Source organism: Dermacentor albipictus, chromosome 3 (genome assembly GCF_038994185.2).
Source record: "Dermacentor albipictus isolate Rhodes 1998 colony chromosome 3, USDA_Dalb.pri_finalv2, whole genome shotgun sequence".
NCBI lineage: Eukaryota > Metazoa > Arthropoda > Arachnida > Ixodida > Ixodidae > Dermacentor > Dermacentor albipictus.
The window spans coordinates 122357964-122373372 of record NC_091823.1 but is presented as its reverse complement, the minus strand read 5'-3'; the positions used below and the strand labels follow the sequence as shown (position 1 = coordinate 122373372).

Genomic DNA, 15409 nt, shown 5'->3' with positions numbered 1-15409 from the left:
GAAATGTAAACACTCATCATCCGCAGCATCTCGTACGTCAACATATCGATGTGAGCTTCGCGCGCACAAATTAAAACAACATGAAAGACGCGGCATGATATTACGCGGAGTAATACGGCGACAAGAAGTGTCACTAATCGCGCAAATTATTCGCATAAACTGCGAACTGCATCGCTATTACACGCGTGCAGGTTGGTAACATCACATAGACGGCAGCACATTCCAAGCCACCTAGCTGTGCAAGCCGCGGAAAAGCACACACAACGTGTTACGTCCACTCTCCTCTGCACAACTCGCACACGCAATTTTCTCTTTTCTAGCGCAGATCAACAAATTCAAACCACGTAATGAGACGTTTCCGTAACCCGTAAAGACTATTCATTGTAGCTGTAGAGAGCCAATGCTCATTTTTAGATGCAGGTGACATCAGAAACCTTCGTTTCTCGCCATCGGTTGTTGTCGATTTTACCTTGAATGAAGTTTTCTGGCGAGTTATCTGTATTTACGCCCCTAATAGAGAGAGCGAGAGACAGTCTTTTTTTGAACGAGTTGAGGATTATTTAAAGACCGATAAGCTTTTGGTTTTACTTGGCGATTTCAACTGTGTTTGTTTTCCAGAGGATCGCGTGAAAAAACTGCCGCTGAATGACCGTAGTGCACTGCTATTGAACAATCTTGTCAGTGAATACAACCTGGAAGACGTCGGCTATGTGTTGTACGACCACAGTGTTCCGCGTTTTACTCATTTTCAAGGACTTAGCCATGCTCGGCTAGATAGAGCTTATGTGTCACTGGAACTGGTTCCGTTATGTAAAACGTACGAGAACAACCAAGTCTCTTTTAGTGACCACAGTTTGGTTGCCTTCACAATAGGAACAAAAGAACGAAAAACAAACTTCTCGTGGGATTTGTGGAAATTTAACGATAAGTTACTCAACGATGACTGTTTCGTAAATGACATTAAAGAAAAACTTGGACGATTGATTGTAGCTGAAGAGAAATATGTAGTAACCATGTGGGAAGATTTTAAAAATAAAGTGAAGATGAGTGCTATAGAAAGGGCAACTAAACTGAAACAAGAAGAAAAACGGAAAGAAAAAGCCCTGAGGAGTAAACTCGAATTTCTACTGAATGTAGAAAGCACAGAACCTGGCCAAGTCATGAAGGAAATCAAGAAAGTTAAAAGCCAGTTAGAAATCATCGATACAGAGAAGTACCGTGGTGCCATGATAAGATCCCGTGCAGAAAGATTGTGGCAAGGGGAAACACCGAATAAACGTGCGCTAAGTGACGAGAAAGCTTACGCTCGCCGCAGTGATATAAAACAGATAAGCTACAATGACGAAGTAACGAGTGACCGCAGGACCATTGAACGCGCCTTTGTTGAACACTATAGAGACCTATTTGGCGAAAGAAAAACTGATCTGGGTGGCTTCATAAGCCACTTCCTGCACTTTATGCCACGATTGGAAGAAAGCGTTAAACAAGGCCTCGAAGCGTCTATAACTGTGCGTGAAGTTGAGGCTGCTATAGAAGAACTAGGCTCAGGAAAGGCACCTGGGCCGGATGGATTAAGTGCAGCTTTCTACAAAACATTTAAAGCAGAAATAGCACCAATTATGAAGGAATTTTTAGTGCAGTCCTACAAAAACAACCGAATACCCGCGTCATTCCGAACAGCTCAGATGGTCCTGATACCAAAATCTGACGATCCTGTAAAGCGCTTCTCTGTTGCATCGTACCGCCCCATTAGCCTTGCGAACACTGACTATAAAATTTTTATGAAAATACTGGCGAAAAGGTTACAGAGCGTAATAAAAATTTTAGTTGGAACCCACCAAACGTGTGGGATTAAAGGGCGCACAATAACTACCAATGTACACGTCGCCAGGAGCATTCTAGAATGCGTCGATGCTTTCGAGGGTAAAGTTGCAATGTTGCAGCTAGACCTGGAGAAGGCATTTGACCGTGTGGCTCATGATATTCTCTTCGAGATTTTAGAATACACGAACATAGGATCAGTGATTATTGATGGCTTAAAAATGGTGTACACAGATTGCAGCACACGGCTAATTATTAACAAGAGTCTCACGAGAAGCGTCAATGTCTGCTCATCTCTGAAACAGGGGTGCCCAATTTCGTCATTGCTTTTCGCAATATACCTGGAGCCTTTTTGCTTAGCCATTAAAGAGAACGAGAAAATAAGAGGTTTCAAATTACAGCAAAGTGAAGTGAAAGTGCTTTCCTATGCAGACGATCTAGCAGTGTTTTGCGATGACTATGACAGTGTCAGCGAAGTGGTAACTCTGGCGAAAACTTATTGTGAAAAAACAGGTAGTGCCATAAACTGGGATAAGTGCATCGGGTTTTGGCATGGCGCGTGGCAAAGCAAACCACGCAGTTTCGCAAAGATACAGTGGGTGACCACGCCTGTGAGATATCTTGGCGTGCCGCTTGAGCATTACAAAGACAGTAAGCAGTTCTGGGAACAGGAAACACAGACGGCGAAGGAACAAGCGCTGGCATGGCAAGGGCGCAATCTCTCAATGTTCGCGCGCTCCACTGTGTGCAACATTTTTCTGGTTGCAAAAATATGGTACATACTACAAGTGCTATTCATGTCGCGAGTGAATGTACAAAAACTGCATCGAGTGTTTGCTGTGTTCATTTGGAACTCAACCTGGGAACGCTGCAGCCGCTCTAATCTGTTCAGATCAGTTCGCAGCGGTGGTCTTGGACTATCACACCTATTTGTACGCCAGATTGTATCGCGGTTTATGTTCTTGCGGAACCACAGTGATCCATTTTTGCGCACCATGACACAAGTGCGATTAGGTAATCTGTTACCTGACTTCCTTGTCTCGTGTTCGACTGTTCACTCCCCTCCAGTGAAAGGTTTCCTTCAGGAAGTAGTGCTATCTTTCCGTATGCTTAGTGTTCGATTCTCGCTAGAATATTTAAGTTCCGTCAAAAGAAAGAAATTGTACCATGATATGATAGACTCATTAATGCCAGTTCCAATGTATAGGCTAGCATACTATGGAGGTTCAGGCGATGATGTCCTCAAAAGGGTCAAAAGAATGCCTGTGAAACCATCGGTAAAATCATTCTTCTTCAAACTCCACACAAATACCTTGCCTGTAAAGACTTGGCTGGCCGACAAGGGAATATATGTGCCGTAGACCACCGATTGTATAAAGTGTAAAAAACCAGAGACTGTCGATCACGTCTTCATTGATTGTTGGGATCCCTTTTTTCATTGGGACATCTTACAACGAACATTAAAGAAAGCATTACCAATAACCCCACGTGGTATCAGATACTTAGACACAGGCAATAACGATATTCCATATGACCTTATTATGCTGCTGAGCCTCCATAGTATATGGTCCACAAGAATGTCGGTATGTCATGCTGATGTGAATGCCCATTCTGTACGAGAAAACTTTATTGAAAGTGTCGTCTACATGCGTGAAGTGTACAAAGCCCAGAAAGAACCGCCCGATTGGTTGCCGCTGTTCGATGAGTTGGCGAAATTCAAGCGATATTAATTTCAGAGAGTCAGCATAAGCTAAGCTGATTCTCTTTTAACAATGTATTCGCATGGCATTTCTGTGACAAGAAAATAAAGAAAAAAAAAATCGGCCATACCATGCTGAATACGCCGGTTCTCGTCCGATCCCCGAAGCTAAGCAGCATTGGGCTCGGTCAGTACTTGGGAGGGAGACCACCTGGGAACACCGAGTGCTGATGGCACCTTTCTTTTTAATTTTTTTTTGCATGTACTTCTTTTTATTATTATTAGTGTTATTATTTTAGTTGGCATGTTGCGCATGTAGGCGTAAAGCTGTGGTGAGTGGACGCGTTGGCGAAATGTAAACACTCATCATCCGCAGCATCTCGTACGTCAACATATCGATGTGAGCTTCGCGCGCACAAATTAAAACAACATGAAAGACGCGGCATGATATTACGCGGAGTAATACGGCGACAAGAAGTGTCACTAATCGCGCAAATTATTCGCATAAACTGCGAACTGCATCGCTATTACACGCGTGCAGGTTGGTAACATCACATAGACGGCAGCACATTCCAAGCCACCTAGCTGTGCAAGCCGCGGAAAAGCACACACAACGTGTTACGTCCACTCTCCTCTGCACAACTCGCACACGCAATTTTCTCTTTTCTAGCGCAGATCAACAAATTCAAACCACGTAATGAGACGTTTCCGTAACCCGTAAAGACTATTCATTGTAGCTGTAGAGAGCCAATGCTCATTTTTAGATGCAGGTGACATCAGAAACCTTCGTTTCTCGCCATCGGCCATACCATGCTGAATACGCCGGTTCTCGTCCGATCCCCGAAGCTAAGCAGCATTGGGCTCGGTCAGTACTTGGGAGGGAGACCACCTGGGAACACCGAGTGCTGATGGCACCTTTCTTTTTAATTTTTTTTTGCATGTACTTCTTTTTATTATTATTAGTGTTATTATTTTAGTTGGCATGTTGCGCATGTAGGCGTAAAGCTGTGGTGAGTGGACGCGTTGGCGAAATGTAAACACTCATCATCCGCAGCATCTCGTACGTCAACATATCGATGTGAGCTTCGCGCGCACAAATTAAAACAACATGAAAGACGCGGCATGATATTACGCGGAGTAATACGGCGACAAGAAGTGTCACTAATCGCGCAAATTATTCGCATAAACTGCGAACTGCATCGCTATTACACGCGTGCAGGTTGGTAACATCACATAGACGGCAGCACATTCCAAGCCACCTAGCTGTGCAAGCCGCGGAAAAGCACACACAACGTGTTACGTCCACTCTCCTCTGCACAACTCGCACACGCAATTTTCTCTTTTCTAGCGCAGATCAACAAATTCAAACCACGTAATGAGACGTTTCCGTAACCCGTAAAGACTATTCATTGTAGCTGTAGAGAGCCAATGCTCATTTTTAGATACAGGCAACATCTGCGTCGCTATTACACGTATATATCGTGTATCTGGGCGCACTCAAGACCGCGTGTATGCGTGAGATTCGGGAAACAAGATGTTAGGACCAGGAAGAATTGACACTATGGCTTGCGACCTATGCCGATCAGCAAAATCCGCCCTTGGCGGACAAATTGGCGGATCTTTTAGACATGTAGGGCCCTTTGGAGCGTACCTATCGGCGATAAGGTAGCCTTGCTGCCTGCGGGATTATCTTACTGAGCTATGCCGAATGCTCGGTTGCGCCAGTCGGAAGTTCAAATCCCCCCATCCCGAGTTTTTTTTTTCTTTTTTTTTTAAAGTGCACTACATATTCTGCAGTCTTGGAGTGACGGCTTACACGGGTGAATGATGCCGAGAGCGAGTGGGGTTAAACTAATCCAGGTACAACCAAATTAGGAAGGCCCACTGGGCTTGAACAAAGATGCTCCCTCACCAGAACAGGAATTGGCTGGGGCAGTATTCGGCCACAACCTCGCTGATGGTATCTTCAATTAACCAATGGCCCTCAGTCCCCAGCGGCTGCGGAGTATCTGACCAAGCCGGCGGTCAGACTTGCAAAGCAGCAGAGGGTGCTAAGAATCATTGTGTCCGCACAGGCCGCCGATGGAAACTGACCCTTGCAACATTTAACACCCGAACGCTCTCGAGTGAGGCTAGCTTAGCAGGACTCTTCGAAGAACTATCGGACATTTTTTGGAATATTATCGGCCTTAGCGAGATTAGAGGAACTGGTGAGGCTTACACATTGCTGAATATTGGCCATGTCCTCTGCTATAGAGGTCTCCCGGATAAGAAGCAATACGGGGTAGGATTCGTAATCCGTAAGGACATAGCGGGCAACATTTACGAATTCTACAGCGCCAACGAGAGGGTAGCAGTAGTCGTAATCAAACTCAATCAGAGGTATAGATTAAAGGTAGTACAAACCTACGCTCCAACGTCCAGTCACAACGATGAGGAAGAAGATCAGTTTTATGATGCTGAATTAGCGATGAGAAAAGGGCAAACGCGGTGTACTGTAGTAATGGGTGACTTCAATGCAAAAGAGGGGTAAAAGCAGGCAGGTGAACAGGATCAGCAACTACTGTGCCGATTCTAGAAACGCTAGAGGCGAGATGCTGGTAGAATTCGCAGAAAGGAATAAGCTGAGAATTAGGAACACCTTTTTCAGGAAACGTAGCAACAGAAAATGGACCTGGAAAAGCCCGAATGGTGAAACAAGAGATTAAATTGATTTCATACTTTCTGCCGATCCCAGCATAGTGCAGGATGTAGAAGAGATAGGTAGGGTAAAGTGCAGTGATCATAGGTAATTAGTGAGGGCTAGGATTAACCTATATTTGAACACAGAAAGAGTAAAATTGGTCTAGAAAAAACAGATCCACTTACGGGCAGTAAGGGTAAAAGCAGACAAATTTAGGCTGGTACTTGCAAACAACTATGCAGCTTAGAGCAGATATATGATGATGATGACATGGAGGTAACGAATGAAACCGTAACGAGGCTGGCTTCAGAGGCAGCAACTGAAGTGGTAGGCAAAGCACCAAGGTAACCAGTAGGCAAGCTCACCCAAGTAACACAGCACCTAATAAAGAAACGACAAAGAATGAAAGTGTCCAACTCAAGAGATAAGGTAGAACTCGCGGAACTGTCAAAACTGATCAACAAAGCGAAAATAAGCGATATTAGAAATATCGAGGACGGGTTGGTGGAATATAAACGCTCATCATCCGCAGCATCTCGTGCGTCAACATCGATGTGCTTCGCGCGCACAAATAAAACAATATGAACGACGTTGCATAGTAATACGCGGAGTAATAAGGCGACAAGTGTCACTAATGGCGCAAATTATTGGCAAAAAATTGGAGGCTTATCAAGGTTAAGCCCATCCACTGGGCTTAACCTTAGCGTACCCTTAGCGTTTGGAGGCATCTTGACCGCATACACGCCCGGCGCAAAGACGCTGGCGCGGTTGCGGGCACAGAGACTGACGCGACGGCGGGCGCGCGCCGCTTCATCCCTGGCGTGACGTCACATATCACGTGATGCAGCGATGCTGGCGCCGCCGCCGCGTCGCGCGCGACGGCGCGCACCGAAGCGTGGAGGCCTCCGCCGGGCGACGGCCGACGGCGCGATATGAGGCGCCATCTGCAGCCAGTGTGACGTCATCACGTGACGTCACATCATGTGATCTCACTTCAGGGTCAATGGTGGTCACCGCCGGGAGGCGACCGACGGCGCGATATAAGGCCCCATCTGCAGCCGGTGTGACGTCATCACGTGACGTCATGTCACGTGACCTACTTGAAGGTCACTTGAAGGTCAATGGTGGCCACCGCCGGGAGGCGACCGACGGCGCATATGAGGCCCTATCTGCAACTTGTGTGACGTCATCACGTGACGTCATGTCACGTGACCCCACTTCAGGGTCATTGGTGGCCACCGCTGGGCGTCGCGCGAAGGCCCGAAACCTAGGTTAATATGCTTCGCATAAAACTGCTAACTGCATCGCTATTACATGCTCGCATGTTGATAACATCACATAGACGGCAGCACATTCCAAGCCACATGCGTCAGTCGCGGCAAGCGCGCGACAGAGCTGCTTTGACAGTCCCATGGGTTAGAGCAGCGCATAAACCATGCAGTGAAAACAGAAAGAAGTCCAACTTAAGGTTATATGTGGTATATTACCTAAAACAAGCTTTCTGAAATAAATTATGTATTCATTCGAAGCAATGAATGCAAAAGTAATTCAAATTTCACTATGATTTGCAGATAAGCTTTTTACAGTCCACTCAGGTACACTGAAATGAACAACACAGTATTAAGTTTATCAACCTTGCAACTGCAAGGCTGATTTAGCTAACGTGTAAAGGTATTAATTTTTTTGCACACAAACAGCAGTGTCTGACAAATTTTCCAATGCTTCAGACGTTCAATTTTCATGAAATGTCGCATGTATGTGCTCCACCTGAAAAACCAAAGCCGTTTGGTGTGGTTGTTAGCGTGAGCTATAATAAAAGATGTTCCATTGACGTTGCAAGATACTGACACTTATACGAACTTGAAACATTTATTCTGGCCCTAGCTGAGATTCAATAATATTTCTTACGCATCAAGTGCACCATTTTGCTATCAATGATCTTATTAGGAACTTTTATAGTCTTTCCCTAGGTCTGTTGTCCTTTAAATTTGATTCATTCACTGTGCTCGTTGTTGCTTCTGTTGGACGGAACAACGAAACAACTTCTGTTGGAAAGAATACATTGAAGGACTTGGAGGATGCGTGGGACAACAGATCCGCAATGTCCAGTGTAGAAAGATGGCGACAGAGTTCAACGTGTCTCCGACCACATCTGGTAGGGAGGAACTTCTGCCGAAAGCCTTACAATATTCACAATTTCGATTGTGCGCCATTCTACTTTGTCAAGCCTGAGCTGCAAGGTATGTTCTTTTACTCCGTTGCGGCTTCCTTTTGAACCAGAATCACAGTTAAAGGTCTGCTCTTTACGAGCATCACTGTACTACATATAAGAGGCTTCAGTTGTGGGCGTCCGTTACCTGCGGCGCCGGCCGTTAGTCTTATTTGCATTGCCTTGATGCCTAATAATGCAGTGTACATTCCCATGAGCTAAATGTAGGACCACTAAACATTAACACGTTTCTTTTTGTCGCTTTCTTTTCTTTCAATTTGCAAGCGTACAAAAGCTGTTGCGGCGACCTTTACGCGAACTTTTGCGGTCTTGTTTATTTTCTGTCTGTAGCCGCAGCCTCCGAGTGCAGTTTTAACACATGTTTTAACGATCATGTTTTAACACAGTGCAAATCGCAACTATCGCAAACATCAGATCACTGTTATGAGGGCACTGATGGGGATCGACGAGCGCATATCGAGTCGATAACGTAATACCATGGTAATGTGCAGCTGCCGTCGTAGCCACAAAGCCAACACCACATTCACGTTGCCAAAGAGGCAAAATAAAATGCACCTAACAAACTTCAAAATAATGACAATGTACGTGAAACAACTTACGTCAATACCGTACGTCCACGACAACCGGAAACGTTAGCGTTCGTGCAATTCAAATCGTGCAACATGCTTTTCGGCAAAAGAGGGACGTTGCAGTGATACAATAAAAGCGCTTACCAAAACAAAGCGGTGTTCTAGCTGCCGTTCTTGCCAACACGATACGAAGTTCTCGCATTCTATGCAAGCGAACAATACAAACGAACCGCTGCCGCCGCCACAGAAAGTTTTGCAGCACGTTTAGCAACGGTTCCAGAATAGGCGAAAAAAAAAAATCATGGAGCGCCACCTGTACTGGGCCACTGCGGTATTAAGACAATGCAACCAAATCTTTTCTCTCGCTCACATGTTTTTTCTACGAAACAACTTCAAAGCACGGCAACGTTTCTTGAACAGTATGTGTTTTTTGTTTTTTTACCTGCTCTTTCTGTACATTTTAAACTGCGCCCTTTGCGCGCTGCAAGTCACAGCATGTCATATCGATGTCGTGACAGATTAGAACCGGCGGACGCGCGCGCTTGAAGCGACGTCTATGTGAAGGCTATGAACAATCGGTTCTCGTACGAGCCGTTCATTTGGGGTTTCACTGCAGCCGTTTGTGCGCAGGCGCGAGTAAGAGCGGGCGCGAGATCGAAAATTTGGGGGCTTTTTCCTCCTTGAATATACTCTGCACTAGGTTTCTTAGCGCGTGTTGTAGGCGTTTGTCCCTAGGCGTGCCGGCATTGCGGATTGGGGTCGAGTTTGTTTACGCTCGGACGCTGGCTGCCGGCGCCGTAAAATAGGTAAAGCAGCGGGCACTGACGCCCGATTTGGCGACCGCTGTGTCGGACCGACTGTCTCGCTCCTGCGGCGCTCGTGCTAAGTCAGTCGTGGCGGATCATAGCTTGCGACTGTAATAGAGCCCGGGCCTCGTATATTGAAAACCTAGAAGGCAGAGCACCTTAGCAAGCCTGTCCGACGTACCTTCAGAGGCAAAGTTCTGACTGATGTTGCAGAAGTCGCGGGGCGCGGTAGTGCTGAACTTAGCGTCACAAGTTGGCGGCTAGAAGTAACTATATTTATTCGATCGTGTTTTTTTACTAATTGTAACAACGTGTCATTATTTCGCATTATTGGCGGCGCCTCCAGTACACCTAAGCTAGAACCCGGACTGGTCCGTGGGTTGGGGCTCGCCGAGGCCTGCGCGTGCCCCAACCCACAGACCGCCCTGCTTCCAGCTTTGATCTCCCCGCTAGCCCTTGGGTGCCCCGGAGATCCTGCGCCATCTGCTTTATTATAACCTAAGGTACTCTCCTAAGGCCTCCGTTTTCCAGTTACATGTACCTTCCTGGAGCAGTGCTTGTAAAAAAAATCCAGCTAATCGTCGCGACGTAGAAAGCGACCCGCGATTTACACAACCCCGGTCAGAACCTTGCCCCTTCGAACACTGATCACCAAATGGGGCGTCCGTGCCCACTGCCTCACCGCGCGGGCAGCCAGCGGTGGAGCGCAGTCGACCGCCCTCAGCAATGCCGGCATGTCTAGGGGATACGCATACAACACGCGCTAAGAAACCTCCTCCGTAGTGCCTAGGCAGGGTGATATGATGATAGTGATCTAGGGAAAGGAAGGACGCTTGGTTCTGCGGCAGGGTGATATATTTGAGGAGGTATAGTGAAGCCCCCACATTTTCTCTCTGGCGCCTGCGCACAAACTGCTGGCGATCCCTCAAATGAACGTCTCGAGGTTTCCACGCGCTCCATTTGGAGAACGCCGATATGTTCTAGAAGGCGCTTTATACACCCTGTCAACGCAACTCCTCCTTTGGCCGTAAACTATATGCTACTGCACAGCAGTAATTTCCTTTGTGACGTGCGCTGGCCAGGTTATGAACGTCATCAAATGATAAAAATATGTATTTTAAAAGTAATTAGTGCTTCTCGTAATATTATTTATCGGTTCTTGAACATAGTTTTGGCATTTTAAGTTCTGGAGCTGAGTTAAACTCTGGGGTTTTACGCGCTAAAACTACGATTAGATTATGAGGCACGCTGTGGTGAGGGGCTCCAGATTGATTTTGACCACCGAGGGAATCGTTAACGTTACTAAACGAATTGAATTTCTCAAGCTAAAATACGTAGAAAATCGTAAAGTACGACTTACACACAACCTACAGACATAATAGCGACTGATTGTAATTTGAATATACGAGAAAACGTAATTCTGTTAAGCGAAAACTCAAACAAACCCAATTTCCAGCATTTCTACAAACCATAGACCGGCCACGGCGTCCGCCATTTGCGCGCGCCGGCGCGCGAATATCTCGGAGGCCGAGGAGCGGCGCGCCCGTTTCCTTGAAACACTTCCAGTTGGCGCTCGCCTCCGCCGCATCGCGGCCCAGGTCAGAGACCGCGTTTCTACCAGAAAGCCCGCCTTTGTGCATAGCGTTCGCGGCAAGCGTTTCCCGATAAACATTATGGGTACATACGCTGCAGTTGGCGGGAAGCGTGAGAAGCTGTCAGGGACATTCGAATGCTATCGCGTTCCACTCTTAAAAGCGAAGCTTACGCGTCCCCTCAAAATTTTCCAAATCCTGGTCACAGACAGCTTCGCTGTAAAGAAATGAATAGAATAGTGCAAACCTTGGCTGCTCGGCGCATTTCGCGTGTTTGGTTGATTGTGTCGTAGCGTCTACTCTTGTGACGAGCTGCAGCGGGCTGCGGAACGTGCCGCAGCGTCTGCTGCTGTCGCCACTTTTGTGCGTGCTCTTTGTGCGTGCTCCTTGAATCGACATGGGTCCTCGCAAGGTTCGAGATATGATTTGGTTTTAACTACGCTGTGCTCAAAGTTTGCATCTCCCATCAACTTAGTGCGGGCCAGTGTCGAACCTTTTCGACGTGTGCGAGCGTAGCAAAAGATAGGCTTTTTTTTTTCATTATCGCAACGATCGCTGTCGTGATAGCACCAACTTGTCACTGTCGTCACTATGTTGTGACGATGGAATGGTGGGCGTGGCCATTTTTTTTGTTACAGGGAAACGCATGCGATCAAAAACAATATGAGTTATGAGTAAACAGTACCAGTTTCGGCTCCCTAAATCGCTCCCGCTGCATTCAACCAGAAAAACCATAGCCTTTAAGATGAGCGTTTGAAAGCCAGAGGGCATCACTCCACGTGGCGCGAATTTGTACACCAGCGAACGCGTCACATCACTTTACTAACCTGCCCTCGCAACCATTGAAGCTACGAACTTGTACCTCACGTTCTTCTGCCAGTTACGTACAGGAACTCTTCTCACCAAAGCCGAAGATGGCTATAACGTCCGGGCGCCATTATTCAAGTAGCGCTGCGCCATGTCGTCTGCTGCCTACAACTTGCACGATGCCTGCACAATAGAGTTTCCTACAATGAAGCCCTAGGGCTTGCACTCCCAAAGTAGCGAATGCAATACCATGATGTCGCGCAGAACTTGCCTTGCACGAAGTGAAATTGAAGACCGTAGAACAGGCGGCACGCGGTTGAGGAAGGGGGGGGGGGGATGTCATTGCAAAATCGAAGTCAAAGTCAAAAGTGCTGCACTGCTGCACCTCATCTACTCGCGCAGAAAGTGCAACCAAGTAAACGTACATCACTAGCGCAGGTACTGCACTTAAAATTTCTGAACTGGCATATCACACTGCTGCACTCGCACGGTATTGCAATAGAACTAGTGCAGAAGGTACAGCCAAATTAATCGAGGAGACCTTCTATTGACCCTTTTCGCGGCGATCCCGTGGGCGCTGCATGTTTGATCACGTGGTGACGCGTCCATTCCTTGCCTCAACTGCCTCCGCGTTGCACCCGAGTTTACAATGGTTGTGCATGACTCCGGTGCGGCTTAGCAAACCTCTGTTTCGGGAGATATCGTAGACGGGTGACTGGGTGGACGACACGAAGTTTTGGCCACAGCTTCAGAGAACACGCAAACGCGCTTAGGAAGCTGCTCAAGCTATGTCCAAAAGGAGCGAGCAGCGTATATGGCGCTTGTTTTAAACGCGAGGCTAAATATGGATTCCAAGCTATCCAACCTTTCCGCTCATGAATTGAATAAGGATTAGTGTGTTTTGCTCTTCGTTCTTTATTTGGCAAATATTTTTAAAGAGCGGCTTGTCAAATTTCCCTGGTCCGGTCACTATCTGATTATTTCTGCCTAATCCGGGTGTGATCAGTTCCGATAGATTTGTTCTTGCTGCGCGCAAGGCTTGAAACGTCGCCGATTTGTACATTGTAATACCTTGTACCAAATATGTATTATCGCTAGTAAGTTGCCTACCCTCATGGACCATCACGAAACGTTCAGCTTCGACCATTCGTGCGGCCATCAGTCATTTATTGTGCGCATTTGGTGCGTATAAATTCAAGTGTGTGCCCATTCACTTATTGACACGTTGGCGATAGAATAGGCATAATATTCCGTGCCAGTTGGGGTAGATGTGTTTAGATAATGTGCGGGAAACGTACTGCGGCGCTACTCCCTTTGTCATTGTTTAACGAGCAGTATACTCACTCTTCCCGACGTTCCGGGCTGAAGCACTTTCTTTGAAGGTTAGCGATACAACGCTGGCGGATGAGGAAATTTCTGTATCCTCGAAGAAAGCCGTACATTGCGAAGTGCCGGTAAAACGTACGTACAGTTGCAGCAAGGGTCCGCGAACTTGGCAACACCGATTCATCCCATTTCCTTAAAAATGTCGGTCACAATTTTTGCAGCCCAACTACTGCACGCGTCTTCAATCCAGCATTGATTGCGGCACAGTGCGTTAGCGACAACTACGTAGCATTTCCGACTGCTGATCGCACAGACGCAAGGTGGAAGCGGCAATTGTTTCGTATTCGTGCGCTGTTGCAGCGCCTCGCTGTTGCTGAGGCCACAGTCATGGCCACAGTACACCACGAGACGTTCATTTGAGGGGTCGGCAGTCGTTTGTGCGCAGGCGCGAGTAATAGAGGGCACGAGAGAGAAAATATGGGGGCTTTTGGCTCAAGCACGGAGGGCCTCATGCATGGCGCTCTGCCTAGGAACTACGTAGGAGGCTTCTAGTGCGTGTTGTGGGCTCATCGCGAAGTGTGGTCGAGTTTGTTTACGCTCGGACGCTGGCTGCCGGCGCGGTAAAATAGGTGAAGCAGCGGGCTAAGTCAGTGATGGCGCATCGTAGCGTTCTCGCGCCTTATGGCGATGGTACATACCTTGTAAATAACATCACAGATGTTTCTGTGGGAGCGACTGTAGTAGAGCCTGGGCCGCATATATTGACAATCTAAAACGTAGAGCAGAGCGGTTGAACGCAAGAGGCTGAAAGGCCGCCGGTAACGATGACTGACCCAGCACCAGTGCCGCAGGCGCAAGGAAGTCTGTCCAACGTACCTTCAGAGGCAAAGTTCTGACTGGTGTTGCAGAATTCGCGGGGTGCGGTAGAGCTGAACTATTTATATTTATTCAATCGTGTTTTTTTTTACTAATTGTAACAACGTGTCATTATTTCGCATTATTGGCGGCGCCTCCGGGACACCAAACGACGCCTCCAGGACGCCGCCGATGCCTGCACTTGCCAGGGGTGTATAAGATCGGCTGCCCGCTATCGCGGAGTGGCAATTTTTTATGCGAACGCCCCCTGGCACGCTTCGGCCTCCGCAGCCTCAACCCACGGGCCACCCTGGTTCCAGCTTTGATCCCCCCGCTAACCCTTGGGTGCCCTCGAGATCCTGCGCCGCCTGCTTTAGTATAACCTCCGGTGCTCTCCTGAGGCCTCCGTTTGCCGCCATAGTTACATGTGCCCTCCTGGAGCAGTGCTTGTAAATGTCCAAGCTATCGTCACGAGGAAAAAGCGACCCGCGATTTATACAACACCATTCAGAACATTGCCCCTTCAGACACAGTGATCACCAAATGGGGCGTCCGTGACCTGCCTCACCGCGCCGGCAGCCAGCGGCGGAGCGTAAACAAACTCGACCTCACCCTGCAATGCCGGCATGTCTAGGGGACAAACGCATACAACGAAACCTTAAGTGCCTATGCAGAGTCATATACTCAAGGAGCAAAAGCCCCCAGATTTTCTCTCTCGCGCATGCTCGCATACACAATCGACGACTGGCGATCCCTCAAATGAACGTCTCATCAGTACACCTACAGCTGAGGCGACGTGCGGATCGCCGACGAAAGTGCCATCTCGTTCCTCTAGAATAAGCTGCTCCGCAAAAAGGCAAAAAGGGTCGCATCATAGAAATTTGCACTAGCCGTCACTGGAATGTACCGTCACTAGCCCTTGCACTAGCAGACGAACTTGACGCGAGACCTGACGCCATAATGTTAGAGAAGAAAAAAGAAATACAAAGGTAGAAAATACTTTTATATTTCAACTAAATAT

At 47.5% G+C, this 15409-nt stretch overlaps 1 protein-coding gene, 1 non-coding gene and 1 pseudogene across 2 annotated transcripts in view; all 3 read left to right on the top strand.

Annotated features, from left to right (window-relative positions):
- Positions 1 to 3637: 3637 nt before the first annotated feature.
- LOC139058225 (5S ribosomal RNA) lies at positions 3638 to 3756 on the top strand (annotated as a pseudogene).
- A 559-nt stretch (positions 3757 to 4315) lies between these two features.
- Positions 4316 to 4434, top strand: LOC139058469 (5S ribosomal RNA). Its single transcript, XR_011513455.1, has one exon. It is a non-coding gene; the product is annotated as a 5S ribosomal RNA (ribosomal RNA).
- A 9097-nt stretch (positions 4435 to 13531) lies between these two features.
- Positions 13532 to 15409, top strand: part of Tsen2 (tRNA splicing endonuclease subunit 2) — a 59477-nt gene continuing 57599 nt past the window's right edge. The window contains exon 1 of the mRNA XM_070536019.1: positions 13532 to 13668. The gene's annotated coding sequence lies outside the window, so the exon portion shown is untranslated. The remainder of the gene's footprint in view (positions 13669 to 15409) is intronic.